Source organism: Mus musculus, chromosome 13 (genome assembly GCF_000001635.26).
Source record: "Mus musculus strain C57BL/6J chromosome 13, GRCm38.p6 C57BL/6J".
Classification (NCBI taxonomy): Eukaryota; Metazoa; Chordata; class Mammalia; order Rodentia; family Muridae; genus Mus; species Mus musculus.
Genome location: NC_000079.6, coordinates 51,874,342 through 51,900,485, shown reverse-complemented (window position 1 = coordinate 51,900,485; position 26,144 = coordinate 51,874,342).

Below are 26,144 nucleotides of genomic sequence, written 5' to 3'. Positions count from 1 at the left end.
CCACACACACACATATATACATGGACACGATATGCACTCTCCTCAAATAGAGAGAAGGAAAGGGGAAGATGGTAGAGATAAGGGCTTTATACCAAAAGGAACTAGTACTCAGTCAAGGAACCTGCAGGAACTTCCTGGGGACCCCACCCATCATTAGGAAGACAGATTGAGCCGGGCCATGCAGAGGTTCCTGTCCACAGAAAGTGACTACACTTATCTGGTGAGTCTGTGGAAAGCCTTGGCAAGCATCTCAGCTGAACCTCCCAAGACCTTGAGTGGCCTCATATGGCTCTGACGTCTTCATGAGCAAGAGGGGAGCAATACAAACAAAAACAAAAATAAAACAAAACAAACAAAAACAGCCCCTTCTGTACTCTATGTGCTGTGCAGAGCCGCTTGGGACAATCACAGCAGAGGGAGAGGAAGGGGAAGCACCAGACAGGTGGTGTGGCCTCGATTGCTAGGCATCTGGACTGGTGAGATCTGAACCCCTGATTGCACCAGGAAAGGGACAGCTTTCTCTTGGACCATCTGGGAAAGGACAAAGGGCCAGGGTGACCCTGCTTGCAGCCAACACTGAGCCTAATCAGGACAGTGTGCTGTTCTTGGAGCTGCCAGCCCTGGGTGAGGCTACACATTCAGGGCAAAAAATTCGGAGCATCCTTCTGCAGGAGACAGAGAAGCTGCTCTGATCTCAGGCCAGGAGCCTCGGGGATCCACTGTGTGTGTGTGTGTGTGTGTGTGTGTGTGTGTGTGTGTGTGTGCCCATGTTAGAGCTCCAGGCCAGACCTTTCAAGAGACTCTGTCCTGAGTCACCCTCAACACTTGTCCCACCCTCTAAGTGATGGCTGAAGTCAGATTTTTTTTTCCCCAGAATCCAATGAGGCTCTGGAATTTGAAGAATAAAATGTGTTCTTTATCGAGGCAGCTGTGAAGGGAGCAGGCAGAGCTTCCAGCGTGGAGCTCAGTAAATGTAGCCCTTTAACTGCCTGAGACGGGCCATGGGCAGCTTGACCTCTCCTTTCAGCCAGGCCTGAGGCCACTGGCTGGCTACTCATCCTTTCAAGTCCCCACCTGGCCTGGATCTGGGCTTCTGCCTTCCTGAAATTACTTCACGACTGGAGTCTCATTGAGGCCTCGCTACAAGTCGGGCTTCAGGGTAACAGAAGACTCCTTGGGGCCCAGCTCCTCCAGTAGCTCAAGGTCTCCTACACCAACCTGCAGGGGCATATTAAGATACAGCCTCCTGGGCAGGTCTGTGCAGTGGGGCTATAGAGAGACATAAGTCAAGTTGGCTGCTAAGGAAATTGGGGGACGTTATCCAGACAATGAAATTTGCAAACAGTATGCGGTAATGAGGAATTGGAAAGGGAAACATTGTGAGCGCCCGACTCGCCAGCAAGAACGACGCCACAATAGGATCCTTCTGCACACGTTTATTGGGAGAGCATTGACTGCATAGGCGAAAGACCCTGAGCCCAGAAATAGTGCTGCTTATATAGGCCTAGGAGTGACGTGTCCATACCTGATTGGTTATGCTACCAGTACCTCATTAATATGCGTCGGGCCAGGCAGTGACTTGGCAAAAAAACTCTTATGCACATGTGCACATTGGTTGTTTACCCATAATCATGGGCGGTGGCCAGTGGTAGCCAGCCCCATCTTGTAATGGCGTTTGCGGCTTCCCACAAAACATGGCTGCTCTGGAGCAAGGGTCCCTTTGGGATGTGGTGGAAAGTTAGTTTGTCACTCCTCAGCAAGAACTGTGCTTCAGATGGTAGAGACAGGGTGTGTCCCAAGGTAGAGATCAGGGTGTGTCCCAAGGTGGAGGTTGTGGCAAGGGCTCAGAGCATGTAGATCAGGAAGGGGGAAAGTATGTGGGTAAATGCAAAGGAGTCAGGCAGTAGATGAGCAATCAGAAGAGCAGGCTGGAGCCAGGAATACCAAGGGAGCTGTGGGCATCTGGAGAGGAATCCTACAGCCAGGTGGGAGAGAAGGGAATTAGGAACAAGGAGGTGAGCTGTCTACCAGAGCTGGAGGTGAAAAGGAGCCAGGCAAGAATCAGGCCTGGGAGGGTACTTGACAGTCAGAGTCAGCCCCAGGAAGGAGCTGGAGAATGGGTAGCCAGAGAGAGCAACCAAAGGTGCATACAAATGCATCCCCAGCATCTGGTCACCTGGACGTCAGCAGCAAGTTTAGCAGAAAGGTAAAAGCCATTACAGAAATCCCCAAGGACATACATAAAAACAAACACTAGAATTCAATCTCTAAAAGTGCATTCGAAGCCACAGGAAGGTGTGGGTGAGGTGTTCATGACCCTGGTAGATGTAACCTTGTTAGGCAGAGCTCAGAATGTGGACGGCGTCAGGAGAAGATGGGGACCCAGAAGCCAGTCACGCAGAAAGCATGTGTAGGCCGGGACAAGCAAGAGCTATAAAACAGAGCAGAAAAGCACGGGGAAACCTTCCACAAGACTAAGGGCTAACGACCAGGCTATATCAAAAGTCTTGTGCAATTAATAACAAAAGACAGCTCTGCTAAACTATAGGCAAAGCAAGACCTTGCCAGACATTACCTAACTTGGCAGCTACGGGGAAGCCAAGGCTTTACCCACAAAGACAAACTCCAGCAGTAGGGAGAGTGTCCTGCCTCCCTGGCAGGTGACACAGAGATCCACCAGTTCTTGGTCACCAGACAGCTCATCAGCTGACATAACTCACAGATCTGGGTCAGCCCATACCATGTGTCCCCAGACTCCTCCCTTCTCCACTACTGCCACCCCAAAGGCCACGGGGTCCACAGTGCAGCTGCAGGCTGGAGACTCAGAGTAAACAAGAAATGGACCTTGATTTTGTTTGGTTCTTTGATTTTTGAGTCTGTTTATTGAAGCTATTAACGTTAATGCAAGTTATTAAATAATACATGCAAAGGAAGAGCCGGAGATGTAGCTCAGTTGACCAAGCGGTATCTACCACCCACAATGCCCTAGATTTGATCCACTGTATCAAATAATCAGAATGTGATAGGATAACATTTACCTATCATCACAGCACAGGCAGTGGAAGCTGGACAGTGTTGGCCACAGAGTGAGTTTAAAGCAACGTAAGAGTTTTTGTGCCTCACAGTACAATAGTTTCTTCTGCTTTACTGAGTCAAAGGATAGAGTTTACTTTAATGTGTCATAGATTTTCCTAAGAAGTGAATTTGAATGCACTGGGTAGGCAAAATGCTTTAACTATGTAAGACCCTGTCCAAAATACACACACACACATGCCTACAAGGAAACAGAAACTTTCAACAACAACAAAAATAAGTTGGTCAAAAAGACACAAGTTCACCCTACTTATATGAAGATTAAAGTAAACTTGGAGTACTATTTCTGTTCTATCTTTATTATTTAAATATCATAAGCACATTATAAACACATGGGGAAACTGGCATCTCCTTGTTCTGTGGGTGGAAGCATCAGTTAGTAAACAATATTAGAGAATAACGTCACAATAACTTCTTAAAAATGAAAATATATGCACACCTTTGAATTAAGAGTTCTGCTTCTAAGAATCTACTCTAAGGGCTGGAGAGATGGATCGGTGGTTGAAGTGCTTGCTCACAAGGCTAAGGAACATGGTTCAAATATCCAGAAGCCATGTGAAAGGAAAAATATTGGATTAGGATCCCTAAGATCATGTTCTCAGCAAAAAGGAAATTTACTTGTCCCAGAGGGACAGAGGGCAAGAATAAGGGACAACCACAGGACATAGAGGATGAGAGACAGGGGGAAGGAAACAAGGAAGAAAGAGTATTTGTCTCAGAAAAGGACAAAGGACTGCCTCTGGATAGAGAGGAAACACGCATGGCCCATAGGCAAATGTCGGTTTATAAAGGTAAAAGGGGAGACCTCATGTAAGGGTGAGGTGTTTAATTGTAATTGAGCATGTTAATTAGATGATCCAAAGGGGGCTTTTGATGGTTTGACTTCAATACTTTGATAGCTGGACCTTGGTATTCAGTCTCAGGAGGAGGAAGTGGCTATATAAGGGAGTAGACCTTGGGGGCTAGCTTTAGGAATGTAATCTAACGGGTTTTATCAAGGCAGAGGTAATCAGGGAGAAGAATAAGGCCTGCCAGAGCCTTCCCTGCCATGCTCAAGCTGGCCAGAGTACCTTCACCATGTAAATCCCAGGTGGGTCTGGATGCCTGACTATAATTCAAGCCCCCAAAGAGAGAGAGATGGGATCCTAATGAAGTTGGCTAATGAGAGTAGGTGTATCTGTGAGCTCTGGATTTGATTGAGAAAACTTGCCTCAATAAGTTGGAAGATTGATTGAGGATTTGTGGCATCGACCCATGGCTTCCGCATGCACCTGCACATATGCATAAGCATGCACACACACAAAAAGAAAAATCTATTCTATAGACATATTCCTAGTGGTTATACATTGTACACATATGTACACACATATATACATTCCTCCAGGTATAGTGTGTGTGTGTGTGTGTATGTGTGTGTGTGTGTGTGTGTGTGTGTGTGTGTGTGTGTGTGTGTGTGTGTGTGTGTACAAAAGTTCAAAACAACCTAACTGGCCAAGAGCAAGGCTCATTTAAGTTAATGAAAATGCTCTCATTTCAAAGACCGAGTCCGAGGAGACAAACCAGTGAGAAGAATCTGCTTCTGTAAATACAGATGGAGACCCATGATTCAGCCTGTGAGAAACCATGCAGCAGAAAAGTTATGCTACAATCTAAAATATGGATTATGCTGGCTGGAGAGATGGGTCAATGATTAAAAGCACAAGTTGCTCTTGCAAAGGATCCAAGTTTGCTTTCCCAGCACCTACAGAAGGCAGCTCACAACCAATCGTAACTCCAGCTCTAGGGGATCTAATGTTCCCCTCCGGCCTCCATGGGTACTTGTACTCATGTGCACATGCTACACAGAGACATTCACAAACACACATAATTAAAAGTAAAATATATGTTATAAATAAAATACAATATGGAAAATAAGAATGGATTTTTCTTAAACATACTACATGGACATGAGATTGCTCAGGTACAGGTATGAGCCCTCCCACACAACATCCATAGATGCAAATGCTTAATTGTAAACATATTTAAAATACCTGGAAGAATCTATACTAACTAAAATCAAAACACCCAAGGTCCAATGTTCCAAGTGGGATGCGGGTGAATTGGCACTATCTCTCTTTTCCCTGAAGAGATTCTAAGGCAGTTGGGAAACTCGAGTCTAATAGTGTATATGTGCACATGAAGCATGGGATGAAGGAAGAGAAAAAAGAGGGTGAGTGTCTCCAGGTCCCTGTGAAACCCCAGGACAGTCAGCACAATCTCACTTGTTGAATTTTTCTTTTCTGAACAAAGTGGCTCTTTTCAATTCTGAAGTAGCCTCTGGACCCAAAGAAGCACTGAGGTGTGAAACCTGGTCCTGAAAAATTTGGTCACAGAGAAAAGTAGGACCCTTAAAGCAGAACATGCAAGCAGGAGGGTGGGTGTAAACTTGAGATTAATGATATACCCAATGGGCTAAAGTTACTTCTTGAAGATTCTATATTCACAAAGTCAACTAACGTTTCTATCAGCAAATTTGCTTTGGTAGATTACATCTTACAGATAGTTTGGCTAGGTATAAAATTCTGGGATTGTAGCTGATGTCTGGCTTGCTGTGCAAAACACCAGTTAATCTTTTTACCCAATTTCCAGAATCTACACTGTGCTGAACAGTTGAGGACTCTTTTGATCTGGAAATCCCTCTTAGATTTTGACAAATGTCTATGATTATTCTTTTCCTGGATTCCTCTCTTGTCATACATACTCCTTTGATTTATTCTTTCATTTTCCTCTTGTCTATCTATATCTTTATGTTTCCTCTTTTCTATTTTTTCTGAATGTTTTACCTCACATTATTTTGTAAACTAGTATGATATTTCCTCTTCCTCCTGCGACATAGTTTTGATTCTAAAAGTATTTTCTTGTACTCTGAATGGCCCCATTTGAGCAACACAATATTATCTCACTGTTCAGAGCTGACTACCATTTCCCTCCTAGCAAGTCCCCAGTAGCTGGTAGAAAGCTTTGTATGGGTATTCGAATGTTTTGTCCTGCTATGGCTTCCCTGAAAGATGCTCAGGTGCATACTTGGCAAGACTCTTGGGTGACTCAAATATTCATTTCACAGGTCTTTCACCAAATAAGAGTCTTTGAGCTTTCTCCCTGAACAACATGGAACAGGTACAGTGTTCCAAGGTCTAGTGAGGTGAGAGGGCAGGTGAAAGCATGGCTACTTCTACAGAGATGTATGTTTAATGTACCTGCTCACAATCTAGGGTACAGCCCTACTACTGACTGGGTCTCTCATTCAGAGTCAGATCCTCTTCTTCTCAGCTCCTTCAGAATCCATGTCCTGGGGAATCTGTGCAACCAAAGCTTTAAGTACATCTATCATGTGACTCTGAGTTGCTCCAGGATCTCCCACTGAAAGAAGAGTTGCTAGTCTCTCCTTACTTCAACAGGTCTATGCTGGGGATGGGGTGGGGGGGACAGCAAATTACAGCAAAAGCAAGCCAGTACAAATATGAAAGTGAGGTCAGACAGGCACCTGGAGATGTGGCTGCTGCCTTGGAACACTCTCCACCTTGCTGTGGGGGAGAGGCCACATTTGTCATAGCTCCTGATGAACTAGTCCTTTACTCCTTCTATGAGTCTCTCCACATAGGTAAGCCCCACTCAGCCCTGTAGTAACCTGCATCACAGAGCAGGGAGCATGGCAAATGGTTCTTCCATGCCTCTTGTTTGATTTGCTATATAACAACAAGAAGTGGAATGAACATGAACTTCCCTTGTGTATATCTTGAGGCACAGCAGTTATTTATTCAATGTGCATATACTACACCCACATATACCATGTCACATGGACAAAGACCACATATACGACATGCACATCTACCACATGCCACACACTATGCAAGTGGGCAATAGATGCCATATGCCACATACATACATACATACATACATACATACATACATATATACATACATACAAACATATATACATATGTACACACATGGATACATAGATATATATTACATACCACATAGCATACGCATACCACCTATCCTATTCACACATTATGTGTATACCACACATACACCATGTATGCCACACTTAAACCACATGCCATATACATCACACATACAATACACAATGCACACATTAACATGTACTTGCCCATGTACATCTTGCATTCATTCACCACACCATACACATTCCTAACACACGCACTTACACTGCACACATGTGTGCATGCATTTTCCCACACAGAGGCCTCCCTCAGCACACAGCTCTGTGTGGAACCCCACTTCCCCTCTTCTAGTTTTGCCAGCCTATCTGCTCTGCTCCGTCATACTTCTTTGGCTCATACCTTTTGTCCGCCATGTAACATATGTAACTATGTACTACGTGATAACTCAGGCACACAGGACAATGTACACAACCTACGTGCAGATCTTAATCAGAAAGCGTAGTAAAGCTTTCTATGTAGTTTTGAACTTGTGAACCTGGAGTCTCAGGAAATCCAAGGCAGTAACTTGGGATATGAGTATGTCCAGTGTTATCCCTGAGCCTCATCAAGAACAGTGGAGTCTTTTTGCCTGTATAGGATACTACCTCTGGCTGCCTCTGTGAATATGGGATTGGGAACAGTGTTCTAGTATACAAGGCTTACAGCTCACCCCTGGTTCACAATGGAAGCCTAACTAGACAGCTTAACAGAAAGTAGCTTCTCAATGGGCCGAAGAAGGCTTCCAGGAAGCTACAGGATCTGGCTAGAAGGTGAGAGGGACAGCTATGACCTTTTAAAGCCCAAGAATTAGCAGTGGTGAAGTCTCTCTCTGCCACACAGCAGTGCCCACTGTCATCCAAGGACTTGCCGTTGGCTGACTGACCACCATGGTGAGTTCGAGCTAGGAAGTGGTGAACTTTCAGGGTTTATTACTGAGATCCGGGACTTTTAGATTGAAAACAGTATTGCAAGTGCTCAGACCACATCATAAGCCTGGATCTCGTCAGCTTCTGCTCAGTGTGGGGTGACTCAGCAAAGGTCCTCATGACTTCTGGACAAAACAACTCCAGCCTATCCCTCTTGACAGAATCCTGACCTTGTTGGGAGAGTAAACACCCTGTGTGATACTCCGTACTATAAGAAGTATGGAGAAGTCTTACTACAAGGCCCTGCTAGAATGACTCACATACCCTTCACAGCCTCAAGAGAACCATGAGGAAAATGGAAAATAAAGAAAAAGATCAAGGTGGGGACTTGGGGCCTGAGGACTCTTAGACTGCTGTGGTCAGTCCCACCCTGTGTATTTTTCTTATGGCCTCCAAGGCCTAGACTCATGCTACCCTAGGTGATATTGTCCACTCAGCTCTGTCATAGTTTCTCTCAGTGACTGAAGTCTGCTATCTGGCAGCCTGCAGCCAGCTCTTATCAGGAGCATTTCTAATATACAAGGAAGGGGAAGGAATCACAGACCAAGCCTCATGGATACCACCAGTCCCTTTCAGCTGTTCCGTTATCTCACGGTGTGCACAGAGTTTGCTTCCAGAACCAGAATCTAAGCATTCTCTAGCCTTATAACACAATGAGCCAGAGCTGCAAATAACCAACATGCTCAAGTCTTGTCTTTATTGTTGATATTACCTTACTGCAGTAATGGTTACTATTATCAACTTGACAGTATATAAAATCACCTAAGAGACAAGCCTCCATGCATGTGTGTAAGGGGTTATCTCTTGGCTAATTGGGGTGGGAAAACTAACCTTAACTGTGGACCATACCATTCCATGGGCTGGGCTCTTAGGCTGCATAAAAGGGAGAAAGTGATCTGGGCACCCATGTTATCTCTGTCTCCTTCCTGACTGTGATAGGCACAAGGTAACCAGCCACTTCAAGCCCCTACCATAAGACTTCCCCCAACACTATGGGCTGTACCCTCTAAGTGTGGGCCAAAAGAAACTCCTCCTTAAATTGCTTTTGCTACAGCAAAGAGAAAAGTAGCTAACACACAAATATAATATCTTCTCATTCCAGGGTGCAAGAACCACTTAGAAGCTGTCTCTGTGAAAATGAGTCTAAGCTGGGCAGTGGTGACTCACGCCTTTAATCCCAGCACTTAGGAGGCAGGGACAGGCGGATTTCTGAGTTCGAGGCCAGCCTGGTCTACAGAGTGAGTTCCAGGACAGCCAAGGCTATACAGAGAAACCCTGTCTCAAAAAACAAGAAAGAAAGAAAGAAAGAAAGAAAGAAAGAAAGAAAGAAAGAAAGAAAGAAAGAAAGAAAGAAAGAAAGAAAGAGAGGGGGGAGGGAGGGAGGAAGGAAGAAGGAAGAAAGAAAGGAAGGAAGGAAGGAAGGAAGGAAGGAAGGAAGGAAGGAAAGGAGGGAGGGAGGGAGGGAGAGAGAGAGAGAGAGAGAGAGAGAGAGAGAGAGAGAGAGAGAAAGAAAGAAAGAAAGAAAGAAAGAAAGAAAGAAAGAAAGAAAGAAAGAAAGAAAGGAGTATAGATTAACGAAGGACAGACTCTGAGAGTGGAAGAAGTTGGAACTCACAAATCAGACAACAGGACAGCTGCAAAGTGCAGAGAAACAGAACACTACACAGCAAAGGGAACAGAGATGACAGCTCCCACCCTGGCTGCAGGCAAATGAGGCAGAAGCCTCATCCAAAAGGTATACCAGATGGCCCTGAAGAGAGGCTGCCGGTTTTACATTTAAGATAAGGACAAGTTCTCATAAACAAGTGTCCATTCCAGTTGCAGTTTCTGGTGAAATGTTGACTCCTTTATTACTCTTCATGTCTCAGAGGGTGTGGCCAGCACCATCTTCAGAACATGTCTGTGGCATAAGACTGGGACACTCTGGAGGCCTGACAACAAGGAACAGTCCCAACAAATAGGGACAAAAAATGCAAAGAATCAATGAAACAGGGAACTGGTTCTTTGAGAAAATAAAACAGGATCAACAACCCCTCAGCCAAGTTAACCAAGACTGGAAGGGGTCCGAATTGACAAAACTAGAGATGAAGAGAGGAACATTTCACTGGACACCAGTGAGATCCACAGAATTGTTAGGGAATGCTTTGGGAAACATGTATTTCTAAAGAGCTGGACAATCTACAAGAGATGAACAAGCCTCTGGACACGTGAGAGAGATCTACCAAAATTAAACCAACAGCATACCAACAAGTTCAACAGACCCATAAAAGCAACAAGACTAAAGTCGTAATAAAAAATCTCCCCACAAAGAAAGCATAAAGCCAGGATGGACTCATGGCTGAATTCCATCAGAGGCTCAGTCAGTATAGGCAGCCCGATACTCAAAACAGAAGAGAACACATGAACAAACAAACACACCTCACACCCACATACATCCATAGGTGCACACACATACCCACATAGACATGCACACATACAGGTACATGTGTCCATAGGCACACACCACACACATACACACACAACCAGACCCATAATGAACATAGGTATAAAAATTGTCGATTAATTACCAGCAAACGAAATTCAAAGGTAGTAACCTCGTGGCCAAGATGGATCTTTTGGTTTGGTTTGGTTTGGTTTGGTTTGGTTTGGTTTGGTTTGGTTTGGTTTGGTTTGGTTCGGTTCGGTTTGGTTTGGTTTGGTTTGGTTTGGTTTGGTTTTTCAAAGATACAAGGATGGTTCAAAATATACAAGTCAATAAACAGAACGCAGCACAAAAGTAGACATGAGGACGGAAATCACATGATCATCTCAGTCGATGCAAATAAATACATAAATAAATAAATAAATAAATAAATAAATAAATAAATAAATAAAAGGTTTTTGATGGTGCTTAATGTCCTTTGAAGCATCTAGGGAATAGAGGGAGCATACATTAACATAGTGAAGAACATATACTGCACACCTGTAGGCAGAGTTCTAGTAAGTGGGGAAGTCAGTATCTCTAAAATAAGAAGTGAGTCAAGGTGTCCACTCTCCTGACTCTTATGTAACAATATTTGAAGCCTTAACTACAGCTAGAAGGAGAGAGAACCCAGCAGAGGGATGGGAGGTCACCACAAGCTTTAAACTATGCAGTCATTTTTTTTTTAAGTGGTAAGTTCTGGAACAGGGAACCGGGCTGTTGACTACCCCAAGAGAACCGGTAGAGAGCCTGGCTTGAACTGAGTAACTGGAGATCCTGGAGGTTTGTGGCAGCTGTGGTGACACTGGCTCAGCCTGGGGACAGGGAAGGGGAATTTTTGAGAGATGGTTTTTCCCACATAACATCCTTGGGTCCTATGAGCTGCACCAGACCAGTAGCCGCTAACATGGAATCCCCCTGAATCTGTGCTGTTCCAAGGCAGGGCTAGAACTTCTGCTGCCTCAATGAGGTACAGCCAAGAGAAGTATGTCAGAGGATGAAGGACAGAACCCGTGCCATAGGAAGTTCCCATCTCACAACTACAGATCCAAATAAACACAATTCTCATAATAGACCCCAAGATACAGCTTGGAAGGCATGCATCTTCTATGCTCAAGTTGGACCATCCTGCCCGGAACTGCTCACTGCAAGAGTTATCCACTTATCATGCAAGACCCCTTCCTGCTAGAACTACAGAAGTCACCCTACAAAGTCTTTTTCTTCCTTCCTCTGCCTGGCCAGTGTAGGCAGGAACTGTCTCCCCATCTTGACTTTGAGGAGGCATCTGGTTACATTGGTCCCCATGGAATAGTCACTGTGAAGGTTTGGCCACACCACAGTCTCAGTCTGCCAAAGAACCTGTGGGAGTGGATATTGCCAGGGACCAATTCCTAGGAGCCAGCAACGCAAGGAAAAGAAGGGCAGATATACCAGCTGCCCTCTGGTGAGTTTCCAGAAACCCAGCCTGGAAGGACAAAGCTGAGATCTTCCCTGATCCCCCTCCCTTCTCTTCCCTGTTCCCTCCTTGACTTGGACTCCCTGGGGACCTCTTGCATGACATAACTGCCGGGCAGCAGCCTAGAGAAGCATTTTCTGAAGGCAAAGCATGGCTGACGTAGGTTCCTGTCCCCTCCTGGTCACTGTCTCCAGCTTCTCCCACCCCACAACCAGCCTTTAGAATGGTGGAGGGAGCCAGACAGCCAATAAGTCTTGGGCAGTGTGATCATGTTCCTTGGTCAGTGTTCCCTGTAGTGACTAAAATGAGACAGTAAGGCCAACCCACCCCTGGCTCACAGACAGGTCCAGACCTAGTTTCACTGTGTCCCCGACTGGGGACCACCGTAAACTCAAACTGTCACAGTCCAGACTCCTACAACCCTCCCCTGAGGTCTCTTGGTTCCTTCACATCTGGGCACATAGTCCCATAGATGCTTGCCTTGCTTGATCTTCTGAAGATGGAACTGGGATGCTGGGTCACACAGAGCTCTGAGTCCAGCACCTTCTTTTTTTCTTTGGAGAATCCCAAAGCACACCCGCTCCATTCTTCCTCGGCAGTAATGAGCCTTGGCTCTTCTCTCATCAGACAGGGGTGCTAGGCTCCTAAGCAGAGAGGGTGTACAGACACTTCCTGATCTAGCCCAGGGCTGAGCATGCAGCTCTGAGAGCACATGGAACAGGAGGTTGCTACAGAGATCACAGTCCTGCCTGGCCACGGTATTTGACAATAAGACTAGGCCCGGGTGGGTATAGCAAGCTTAATGGGAGTGATGTTCTCTGTGGTTCGATGCCCAAAACAACATATTGGGAATTCAGCACTAGATGTGGATCTTTCCACCTTCTGCCGTGGGATGGCACAGCATGAAGATCCTCCTGGCCAGATAAGTATTTTGAGCTCCCCCGAACCTAGAACAGTAAGACCTAATTCTCTATTCTTTATAAACTACCCTGGATATTCTGTTACAAATGGACTAAGAATAGCGGTGCTTTGCTGAGTCTAAAGGAAGTGGGCTCTTTTTCTCTGCATCCTCTTCCCGAATAACACCACTCACATCTCTTTCTTCTGTTCTATAAGAGCTACAGTCCAGACATCTGTACCCTACAGTCAGACGCCTCAGCCTGCCCAGTGGGCAGGATTTTAATAAAAGAAACTATCACTCATGTGAGCCACAGAGAGTTGTGTACCAACCAGAGGCTAATCTTTTCTGTGTCTTGAGCTTGTGCAAGTCAGAGAGGAAACAGAACCCCATCTCACAACTTGAAGACAGTCATAGCATTGAAGGTATCCCTGCCTAAGCTGAAGAGTCTTCTGCTCCTGTTTACCTTGGTTTTATGACTCCAGGTCTAGGAAGGGAAGGAGAGGAGGAAACCCGAGGCAATACAACCTCTTCACCACAGACACAACCACAGCCTCCACCATCCAAGGTCCGAGCAAAACAAGTCTCCCCCACCAGGCCGTGCTCCTCAGCCAAGCATTCTCATGTCTGGGAAAGGAATTCGTCTTTCGCAGAAGACATTAGCAAACACAGCCATAAACTTGGAATCCGCAGTCTGACATGTCAGAGGCTCAGAAGAAAGCTTTAACTCCTGAAAGCCGCTCTACCACGTCATCTCTTGAACATCCAGAGTTGAAATGTGGCCGGCGATGGCTGGGTGCCCATCCCATTATGTGCAGACTTAAGCATCTGTGGCATGGTGTTTTCTCAGTCAAACCTTTAAATCAAACTCAGTACACCGGATAGAAAGGCATCCAAGCTATCTCTTGGGGCTGAAAATAGATGCCCAGCACACTTTTGAATTCCATCTATAAAGGGTTTGGGGATAACTTCTCAAGAGCCTGCTAATCTGTTGATCACATCTGAACATTTGTAGCTGCTAACTCTCCTTAAGGCAATCTGAATGGGGATTCAGCAGACTGACCCGCGGCTAAGGCTAAAAATTAAGTACATGTGCAGTTTTGAGCTTCTCCATGTCTCAATTTTATTCGTGTATTTACCTACAAGTGCTGAGCTGATGTCGGAGTTTAATCTCAGCTCTTTCTTCTGTTATAAGAAAAACTTCACAACTTCCTGTTGGCCCGTGACCGTGTATTTATATCTCATGCATATACTCCCATAAAACCCGTAGCTGGAGATGTGTCTGTCACCAGCCAGACTCTGCAAAGACAAGAGAAACTAAGCAGTGTGCCTGTCCCCAAGGTGTCCATAAACATAAGAGCCGGAGGAACTCACTTCCTGTGGAAACAACACAGGCCTCAGTGACTCAGTGTGGCAACAGCTTCTCCCTCTCCTAGCTTGGGTAGGAGGGACCTACTCCACACAGCTGCTCAAAGCCTCTGGGGCTGGCAGACGTTTGGTTTGCTTTTGGTTTTTTTGTTTTGTTTATGAAACAATATTCCCAACTCATGATCCCACTGCCTCAGTTTCTTCCGTGCTGGGATTATAGGTGGGTGCCATAGCTGGCTTTCAATCTCTCTTCACTAGACCCACAGATATAGGGAGGAGAAAACATGAAAGGAGACAGAGAACCAGGGTTTGGGGACCGACTACTCCCACCCACAACCCATATGCAGAGCCACACCGACTGGCAGCCGCAAGGATGCCACTGTGCAGATAAGCCGAGGCCCACAAAGGAAAAGGCAAAGAAAGAACATGAAACTCAACACCATGTGTGAACACCCTCCCACTGGGTGTGAACACACCACTCACTCCACATAGGAACTCGGCACTCATGCCATGTGTGTGAGCGCACACTCCTACCACCTGTATACACACTCTCGCTATGAATGAACTCTCACCACATGTGAACTGGTCAAACACACACATACATCAAGTATGAACATGCGGCTCATGCCACATGTGTATTACACGTGAATGCACACACTCCCACCGCATAAGAACTTGAAAATTTGTACTGCATGTGAGCACACACTCACCACATATGAATACTTCCCACATGTGACCAAACGCTCCCACTGCTCCGGGGCACACACTCACAGTACACGAGCAAACACCAGTCCCAGGAGTCTAATGACCCTAGTGTGACCATGGAATGCCTTTGTCCTCTGTGCTTCTTCAGCTGACACTGAGCTCTTCACAGCAAAGCCTTCTTGCTCCTCAGATTCACACACAAATTTAGAGTGTACATTTTAAAAAAAAAGATTTATTTATTTTATGTATGTGAGTACACTGTCGCTGTCTTCAGACACACCAGAAGAAGGGCATCAGATCCCGTTACAGATGGTTGTGAGCCACCATGTGGTTGCTGGGAATTGAACTCAGGACCTCTGGAAGAGCAGTCAGTGCTCTTAACCACTGAGCCATCTCTCCAGTCCCTGCACATTTTTTTAATCTTTCACCAACACAGCACAAATAGCAGAGCAGGTAGATAAAGTAATTTCTCCATAGACAGTGTGAGGTGGGTGTGTGTTTCTGTGTGTGTATGTGTGTGTGTGTGTGTGTGTGTGTGTGTGTGTGTGGTATGTGTATGTGTGTATGGTGTATGTGTATATATGTGTGTGTGTGTGTATATGTACATATGTATATATGTGTGTAGTGTGTGTGCATATGTGTATGGTGTATGTGTGTATACATATGTGGTGTGTGTGTGTGTGTGTATGTATGTGTTTGTGTTACTCTAATGAACCTAGTCACTCAGTAATTGAGGCCACCCAAGACAAGTGTACAGTCCCCTGCAGACCAAATGTCAATATTTAACATTGTTTTCCAGATGTCCAGACAAAGCCATAACTCCAGCCTTTCTCTTAGTCTCAGTGCTGTTCTAAGGGAAGAAGATGAGCGTGGGGCCCAGTGTGCACAGGAGACAGGTAGATGTCTGTGCTGTAGCCTGCTGTGTCAAAGACAAAATAAACCAGCCTCCGATGCTGCTACCTGAATAGTCAGTGGGCCCACTGTATCCATACAGGGTTGAAATTGAGCAAAGAAACATCATTAGGCTGGCAGGCTTCTGACTACCTGCAAAGTGTAATGGGTATTTTATTCCTTCAGTAGCACACAGGTCCAGCTAGCAGGTTCTAACAGCCTGAGAGCTAAGATTGCCTAACACAGCACCACATTCCTGTTCAGGGACAGTGGCTGGGAACGGAACCACCCTGAGCCTAGCTACTGGAAACGGAGAGCAGGAGGCATCTCAGGCAGTTTCTGGGAGCGGGAGTTTAGGTGGCTCATCTGCCCTCCCCAATGTGGGCCCCCGTGAAGGTAAACAGTCACTGAGAAGGCAGATACTGCCTACTGACCACACCCAGGTTACCTAAGTGTTCCCATAGCGGGTTAGAAAAAGAGAGGGACACAAAACAGCTAAGGACTGTAATTTTGCTGCCATCTGGGATAACGCAGTCACACAGCCTGGCTTATCTCACAGTCTTCTACGAGGAGGCCAGGCTTCAGGGAAAGTGAGTCCCTGATTTTCTCAACAGAGGGGTGCCTCACAGGGTGGGGGGGGACAGGGAAAGCTGGCAGAGGACGTGGGGAGACTTTGGAAATATCGTCTTGGAAAACAGTGGCTTGGAAATGTGACCCCACCCCAGCTGAGCTCACAGAGAAGGTGAGAGAAGTGGGAGTTGTTACCAGAGCTGTTAGGGTCAGAGCCTGGGCCCTGGCAAACATAACAAGCCAGCCTGGTCCTCAGTAGACCAATTAAACAGACAATAAGCAGGAGGGAAAAACAGAGAAAGGAGATTTATTCAATGGGACCACATGGGGAAGAACAAAGAGGTCCCATGGCCCCCTAGGTCCAGCTTCTTCTGTGTTCTGACATGAGGTTTAGGTTTGAATAGAGAGAAGAAATATGCAGAGCTAAACTGTCCTGGTCAAGGTGTGGTCCCACTCACTATAGCGTCTCTGAACTCAGTTTGACAGGTTGTCAGAACTATGTAAAAATCTCTTTCTGAGACTCAAGATCCACCTCTGGCTGAGACCAGGTTTCAGCCTTTTCCTTCCTTCAGCATGAGACGCCTGGGGAAATTCTAATTTCTTTGGGTACCGGTATTTCAAGAGTCTGTTAGCAGAGGTGGAAACCCACAAGTGTCTCTGTACAACAGCTTCATCCTTCCAGGGTGGTTACAGGCAGTTGCAGCACCTTATAGAAAGCACTCTGACTTTAAAGGTGCTGCCTAGGACCTACTAAGTGCTGAGCTTGGAAGCAGCTGAGACCTGTTCTGTCCCTGTGACTGGAACTGACACAAAAGCAAGCGATGCTTCCCTGGAACAATATGATTCAGAGTCTAGGGTTGGGTGTCACCTTGACAGAATCTAGAGTCACCAGGTCACCTGGGAGCCAGGCCTCTGGGCAGGGAGTGGGAGATTATCTCGGTTAGGTTAATGAGGGAGGAAGACTGGGATAATGTGGTGGCCCTGTTGCCCTGGGCAGCATCCTGGACTGTCTAAAAAGGAGACCATGAGCAGAACATGAGGAAGCCTCTTGATGGCAGATGCACTGGGCCCAGCTCCCTCAAACTCCTGTTCTGACTTCCCCGCCATCTTTGACTGCAATCCATAGCGCTGAGCCAAACATCCTTTCTCCTTCCAATGGCTTTTGTAGGGTTTTTTTTTTTAATCACAGTAAAGAAAGGACACTAAGATAGAACCCAAGGGACACAGTCTCAAGGACCTTTCCCACTGGACCACAGGAAAAGGACAGAACCACCAGCTAAGAGCTCTTCGCCCCTTCCCCACAGCCCATCCCCCACTGCTTTTATGGTCTTTTGAAAAATATCCCAGGTTTGGGGAGGGAAGGGCTTTAAATATTCACACTCTGTCTGCAGAAGACTGCATGCTTGCCCTGGGTGTCCTCGGTAACTGAGTGACCGTCTCCTTTTCTGCCCACATGTCCATGATAGCACGTGAGCAGAAAAGGACCCAGGAGCCTTCCAAAAAACTAGCAATAGCATTCAGATACTGGATGGACATCAACATAAGCCCTCTACTGTCCAACCTCCAGCAAGGCAGCAGACTCTTGCCTTCCAGAAAGCCAGGGGGGACTAGCTGTCAATTTGGAGATCGTCAGTGAGTCTTCAGTGCCTGCCAGCAGCCTTGAGTAGTCTCTAGCTGGTCAGCCTTGGGAACTCAGACCTTGTGCCAGCACCTTCTCAGGAAAGGCTAATGTTCTCCGACAGCCAGCTTCCTGGCTTTGATGGCACATAGAGGAGCAAACATGAGTGGGGAGGGGGGCGCACAGGATGGATGGCAGAGGACTAGAATCTGCCTCTACTTGAGGATGACCCCCAGAGTGATCTAGGAGCCTCATCTGCAGATTATCTTGGTGGTAAAGTCCAGACTCATAGGACTAAGTACCTCCCAGACTCGATCTTAGGACCTACCACCTAAGCTTTTTTAGGCTGGGAGAGTGGATCTCTACACTTCTGTAAAGGGATCGGCCTGGGTCTCAAGGGTGATATAGGCTGATCTTCACTCCCCTAGAGCTAGGACAAATATGGAGAGAGCCAGGGTAGTAAGGACCTCAGAAGAGGAAGAAAGGAAGGCTGAGTGGGGTGAGGCAGCAGCTGCTTTGAGAAAGAAGTCTGACGAGAAAGTATTTCAGGCAGCCAAAGGGAATGTCACAAACCTCCGGCCTCAAAGCCACTCACTTCCCCTCCCAGCCAAGGCTCTGCCCGAGTCTACAGGGAGAGGACGGTCAGTCGGTCCAAAAGTGAAGCTGCCTGCAAGACCCTAAAAAAGATGGCAGCTGTGGCAACAGGACTGCTTAGAAAGTAAGGCTGGCCTGGGACGGAAAAGGAGCCTGTGCTACCGCAATGAAAAATGATTGGAGCAGAATCTGTCCCTGTGTGGCTAGGCTTATGAGACAGTGGCCACTGTGACCCCAGACAGCAGGACACTAGAGATAAGGCATGCCCTGGGATGAGAGAGCAGCTGCAGGCAGGCCCTTCCATGGAAGGCAGCCCTTCCTGCAGCCACCTGCCCCACCCCCGACCGCAGAGTTTGTGCTGAAGGCTGTAGTCACCTTTTCCTGCATTTTGACCTCCTGGCAAGAGTCCTGGGGTCACGTGGTTGGGTTAATATCAGGGAGCTCTTATCCCTTCTTATAGCTTGAGGTTCCAGCCTCCACACTGAAGAGACCAATCCCTCTGTGGGCCCACAGAGTCACATGTGGCTAGAAAGGAAGAGATTCTGAGTGGGAGGGAGATACTAAACAGGAAGGAATTCCTTAGCAGCTAAAAATGGCCATGGAGTGGTGGAGACTCGGCTGAGAATAAACTGAGCCCTGTGGGTGCACACCTACTCACTGGCATGCAGAAGAGGAGGTTGTCTGAGTGTGAGAAGCAGAGTACCTGAGACTCCTGTCCCTGTTGTCTATAACCTGACTATACCCTTCAGGACTGTCCTGGGATCATGCCCATGGACATCTCCAGACACTGTCAAATAAGTTACAGGGATTCCCCAATGCCCTAGCAAAAGTCAAACCCATTGGTAAGTGTTTCTGATGTCACCTACTGATGCCTAAGACCTTAAGTCTTGCTCAGCGTGGCGGCAGCTGATCACACTCACGTGCTTGCCCATTCACTCAACGAACTGCAGCCTTGTTCTCTACCAGGTCCTATGGAGAACACTGCAAGGACAAAAAGGTTGGAGCCAGGATAGGTGAGCCACCTCAGCTCAACCCTTCAATGCCTGGGCCTCTGGTATGCCAAGGCTAAACTCTCAGAGCACGGTGATTGAAGCCCTTTCCCCGGGTGTAGACCACCAGGAAAGTCCCAAGATAGCGCCTGTGCTTGGTGCTGAGGTGCAACAAATGTTCAGGATGCAAAAGGACATAGCAGGCAGAGAAACATCCTTCAGGTTTTGAAACTCAAACTATGTTCTAATCTCTTCTCATATGTCAATGAAAAGGATATAAGCTTCCTTTGATTTTGGGTATCTGATCGAAGTAGTGGACATAAAAACTCTGCCCACACAAGGCTAGGGAGGTGGTTCAGTGGGTAAGACGATGGAGTCCCATAGGTCGGTGGTGAAGTACGTTGGAAGCCCTGGATGGAGAGCGTCAAGTGAAAGTGAAGAGGAATGACCTCTAATCTCACTTCAGAGGGTGACAACTCACCTCTGGGAAGCTCTGTGCGTTGTCCCTCATTGGCCATGTGGGTCTTCCTTAAACCACAGAGGAAGATGTGTGTAGTAGGTTCTGTATGCCATCAGGAGGTTCTGGGATAACAATGGGCACCAGTATGCAGCTCTGCACTATCATTTGGCCACGCCCCTAGAGCTGCTGTCCGTGGGTACCCAGAGAAGCTCTGAGGATTCATCGTGGCTTGGCTGCTGGTGCTGATGGCAGCTGTCAGTTCAAAAGAGGACACCAGCTACTCCATGTGTGAACCAGGGCAATCCTCCCCCTGGCCCAGTGACTGTTCCATGCAGATGCAGGTCTGCATGGCAAAGGCTCTGATGACTGCCTTCCCCCTGCAGACTTCTCTTGCTAGATAGTCAGTCTGCTGTTTCTACAGGTCCACGTCTACAGCTTCAGCTGATCCTGGGTTGAAATTATTGGGGGGTGGAGGGGGAAGAAGGGTGTATCTGCATTGACCATATGTAGGTTATATAGCAGGACTAGTCTGTACTTGGCATTAGCTGTTATACATCATCTAGAGATGTACTGACTAGGTCTGAGCCCTCATGGTCCAATCACATTTCAAAAGCCCATCAGCTATTAATCAGCCTACATCACACGAGCCTTTGCAGGAATAGTGGTTTCATCTAGTAATGGACTCAAAGGCATCATCTGAAGATGACAGCAAGGTTAGGAGGTGGCCCTAGTTAGAGCAAGTAGGTCAGCGAGAGCATGCCTTGAAAAGGAATGATTGTTCCCAACCCTTTCTTGGTATCTCTGTTTCCCAGCTGACATTAAGTGGGTAGCTGTATTCCAATATATTCTTCATACCGTGAAGCTTGGCCTCACCAAAGCCCCAGGCCAACCCCAGAACAAGACCTCAGAAGCAGTGAGCCCAATGAGCCTGCCTTCCTAAACTTTAGCTCTCAGGCCTTGGTCTGAGCAAAAGGCCACAACAGCACAGTCAGCCTCTGGTAGACCATGTGAGAACTGACCCATCCAAGGGCTCCTGGGTTGCCCCTCTCCGCAGCTGCATTCCTCTTGCCCCTGCGCAGGGCTCTGGGTGACCCCTACACTACTTCTCCCTGCAGAGCTGTGGCTCTTGGGTTGTTTTTCTGAAAATATTGCCCTTCTGTTGTTGTCAACGGAGGTGTCACCTGAAAACCCCACCACAGCAGCTTTCCCACACTCCTTCTTCCCACAACAAACACTAACAAAAGGGGAAGGGGAGGGGACTCCCTCCTACACTGTGGAAAGGAAACTCCGGGCTCCTGAGCTCAGTTACACTTGTCTCTCCTATTCAGAGCATGCCAGATGAATAATGGAAAGAGCCCAGGGTGGAGCCTTGCAGGGAGTTAAGGTGGGGCCCGGGTTTTCTCCGTGGATAATGGTGGGATTTGGGTCGTACGGCTTTTACAGAACATCATGATGCTGGAGAGCCGGTTGCTATTTTGGGACATGGCTTTGTGGCCTGGCCTTCACTGTGGGGAACTATTTATACGCCTTGTGACTATAATTCCAAAGCTTTGCCCAAGAACATTCTGGGCTTTGTTTCCCATTTGTTAGCATTTGATCAAAGGCTACTTCACCCTTGAGTTTGAAAACCCAAGACGAAGATTCCACTTTAGGTCCTGCCTGGGCAAATTTTGCCCATAGATACAGAGCTATTTATTTTTCTTGTTTTGGTGCTGATACACTTTGAATGGTGATCCCACCCATCTTTCCTTTCTGGAAATAGAGGTGAAGGACAAACAGAAAAGACATGGACAGCAGGACATAGAATCCAAGAGGTTGCATACTGTAGTACTTTTTATTGGTTATTTTATTTATTTGCATTTCAAATGTTATTCCCCCTTCCCGGTTTCTCCTCTGCAAACCCCCTATCCCCTCCCCACCTTGCTTCTATGAGGGTGCTCCCCCACTTACCCACCTACTCCTGCCTCACTACCCTAGCATTCCCCTACACTGGGACATCAAGCCTCCACAGGACCAAGGGCCTCCCCCTCCCATTGATGCCAGATAAGACCATTTTCTGCTACATATGCAGGTGGAGCCATGGCTCCCTCCATGTGTTCTCTTTGGTTGGTGGTTTAATACCTGGGAGCTCTGGAGGTCTGGTTGGTTGATATTGTTGTTCTTCCTATGGGGTTGCAACCCCTTCAGCTCCTTCAGTCCTTCCCCTAACTCCTCCACTGGGGTCCCTGTGCTCAGTCTGATGGTTGGTTGTGAGCATCTGCATCTGATTTGGTCAGGCTCTGGCAGAGCCTCTCAGGAGACAGCTATACCAGGCTCTTGTCAGCAAGCGCTTCTTGGCATCAGCAATAGTGTCTGGGTTTGGTGTCTGCAGATGGGATGGATTCCCAGGTGAGGCAGTCTCTGGGTAGCCTTCCTTTTAGTCTCTGTTCCACTCTTTGTCCCTGTGCAGGAGCAATCCTGGGTTAATATTTTTGAGATGGGCCATGCCTAACCTCTGGATATGGTCTCTATAAGTTCTCTCTACCCTTTGTTGGGTATTTCAGCTACTGTCATCCCCACTGGGTCCTGGGAGTCTCTTGCTTTCCTGGCATCTAGGACTTTCTAGTGACTACCCCAGTCCCCCATCCCCCATTGCTACTCACCTCATTCAATTTCCTGACCCTCTGTACTTTGCCCCATCTCCTCCCATACCCGATCCTGCCCTCCTTTTGCTCTCCCCCTCCTCTCTCCCTCCCAGTGTGCGTGTGTTGGGGTGGGGGGGATCACATATGCATACAGATGTGTGTACGATTGCCCATGAAAGTGAAGCCAGAGACAACTTTCAGCATCATTTAAGTAAGTCTATCCTCTTTTCCAGAAAAGATCTCACCCTAGCATGTAACCTGCCATGTAAGTGGATTGCCAGTGGGCCTCCAGGAATCCACCTGGGGCTGCCAGCATGGGCTACCATGCCTGGCTTCTTCTCATGGGTTCTGAGGACTGAATTCAGGTATTTGCGCTTGTGTGGTAAACACTTGAGCAACTGGGTTGTCTGCCCATCACTGGAACATGTTTTCTAAAATTCTTGGTAGTTGTAGTTAAAAGCAAAGAGGTGATAAAAAAAAATAAGGAGAATTAAAAGATGGGCCGTTCCCACCGCTAAGCAAGACTTGACTGCTTCCTGGGACTCGTGCCAGAGCTGAAGGAGTCAGAAATGGGGCCTACCTGTGTCCACCACAGTGCCCAGCATGACCTTTTCCACCATTGACCAGGATTAATTACAAAGGAAATGGGACAGAGGTGGTTGTTTGTATCTACAAACATCACCGCCCTGGGGTTGAATAGATGGGTCGGCTGTTAAAAGCACTTGCTGCTCTTGCAGAGAACCTGAGTTCAATTCCCAACAACTATATTGAGCAGCTTGTACGACCGACCTTGTAATCCCAGCTCCAGGATAGGATCTCCAGCTCCATCTTCTAGCCTCCACGGGTATCTGCCTTTATATACACATACCCGAACACAAGCACATACCCATATACACACTTGAAAATAAAAACAAAAAAAGAGAAAGCCATTGTCCTAATAATGAACTGCCTTCTAAAGCTCACACAAGCACCTCTGCTCACAGGACATTTCTTGGAGCACGAACTTCTCAGTTCAAGAAACTGGATGTCCCAAGTGTCTCAGACCCTTTCCCAGTCCCAGTTGACATCTGCCATCATGTGAGTTAGCTGAGGGAGAGAGATGAGGAGACCATACGCATGGATACCTGGAAACCCTGAGGGCTTCCACAAATGCCTCTGCCTTCTGATGCTAAAAGGCCTTGGGCAAACTGCCTTCAGTGCCATCTCTCAGGAGCTCATCTATCAAGGGGCCTCCAGGAAGCCATTTGGTGCATATCGGTGTGCATGAATTCCAAGGCAGAGGGTTCTCTCCCTGACTTCTCACCAGGATCCCAGCCATCAGAACCACTTGGCACTGATGTCAACTTGATGGATTCAATGTTCTGGGATTCCAGAAAAAGACGTAATTGAAAAAACAGAGCCAACAGCATAGAGAAACAGCACCAAGTCCAAATGCCTTCGGCAAGATACCAGGAATGCGTGTGCTTGCTGACACTGTCCCTACCGTTCGTCATTCCCTCCCTCGGCAGACGCACGTTTGGATGTAATTATCTACCACAGGACAGCCTCAGAGCGTAGCACCACAAATGGTATGCAGCTGTAGTGGCTAGGGTAGCTGTCGGTGCCCCAAAGCTCAGACTCGCCCCATTTTACATTTATAGGTGGGGAGAATCCAGGGCATTAGAGGCTCGCCCAGGTCACAGCTAACAAGGAACTTCTTGGTGCTAGAAGGCTGTGTGGACTGGTCAGCTTTGTCTATAGTGAATACCTGGCATGGGTTACCTGCTCATTAAAGATGGTTTTGCTTAGCTCTCCATTCAAAGTCAGGATTCCTGGCACCCAGCATGGCAGAGGATGGGGCATCATGGCATGGTCCCATGTAGAAGTGAAGCAAAGATCAAGATGCCATCATCCCCTTGGGGGAACACATCCCAATGACCCAAGGCTCTTCCCTCCTCTCTCTTTGTATAGCCCTGGCTGTCCTGGAACTCACTCTGTAGACCAGGCTGGCCTTGAACTCAGAGATCTGCCTGCCTCTGCCTCCTGTGTGCTGGGATTAAAGGCGTGCGTCACCACGCCCGGCTTCTTCCCTCTCTTGAGACTCCCTTCCTTTGCCTCCTGAGTGCTGAAATTAAAGGGATGCATCACTGCATCCAGCTGACCCACCTCTTAAAGGTCCTCTGCATTTCCACCTTGCCCGCCACCCTAAGAACCTTTACACACTGACACTCGACATCTCAAGCCCAGCAGTGTGATTCTACAGACCCTGCTCTTCACACCATGGGAAGAGCTATGCTATCCTCATAGCAATGTCTTCCCTCTAAGCTCGCAATCAGGAAGGCCAGGGGACAAGGGGACAAGAGGCCAGCAGATGCCATCACAGGCCATAGAGTTCCATCTATCTGCCTGAGAAGCCTCAAGCAGGTCTTGGAGTATGTAGCTTCAGTTTCTTCCTTTGCCAGGAAGGGACATGAAACATGAGTTGGATGTCTGGGAGGTGGAGGGGAGGGTGTCACACATTCTGCCATGTGAAGTGACAGCCCTCAGCAACAATTTTGCCTTCATCTGGAAACCTGATGGGCTCAGAAGGAAGTGGCCATGACAGCAGGGGAAACACAAGGTCACAGAAGACAGATCGCACAGTACAGTGAAGCGGGTAGGGGCTGCTGTTACAAGGACCCACAGACTAGACAGCAAGACCCTGAAATGTCTGTTTATAGAGGTTCTGCCCAGATACCAAGATGTCAGCAGGACTCTAGTGTCTGGAAATCACCAGGTAGAACCCTCTTGCCTCTGCCTGGCCTTTGACTGGTGGCCAGGCCATAGCATCCTCTGGTTTATAGATGGACATCTTCAACAGCTCATGTCTTCATACACCCTTTCCTTCCATCCTTCCTTCCTTTTCTTTTCTCATGAGAACAATATTCATTGCATCAGGAACCACACTGGCAACCCCATCATGACCTGATGACATTCCCTATACTCCTACTCCTGAGTAAACTCACACTCACAGGTCCTGGATGCATTCAGATCCTAGATGCATGCAGATCCTAGATGCATGCAGATCCTAGATGCATGCAGATCCTTGATGCATGCAGATCCTAGATGCATGCAGATCCTAGATGCATGCAGATCCTAGATGCATGCAGTCCGCAGCTCTGGGGCCACGTGGGTCTGAGGATAGGTATGAATGTGGCCCTAGTCATTAGTAGATGGTGAGTTCGTGTCACAGTATCAAAAGGCTGGACACCCCTGGACTAGGTCATCAACCCATTGGGGAAGGCATATGCAGACTATATTGGTAGGGACCCTGTGAGTGGTGACTTGTTGAATTGACTGTCCAGCCCCTCCACTACCAAAGGGTCCACTGAGACCCCTGGAGTGTGGGAAAATGCCTGAGACATGACAGTTTATATTGGTAATCTCCCCCAGGCCATGAGATGAGGCAGTCAACATTTGGGGTGAATCTTCCCACCTCAAATCTAGAAACTCCCTCACAGGCCCAGGTGTGAGTCCATGATGATTC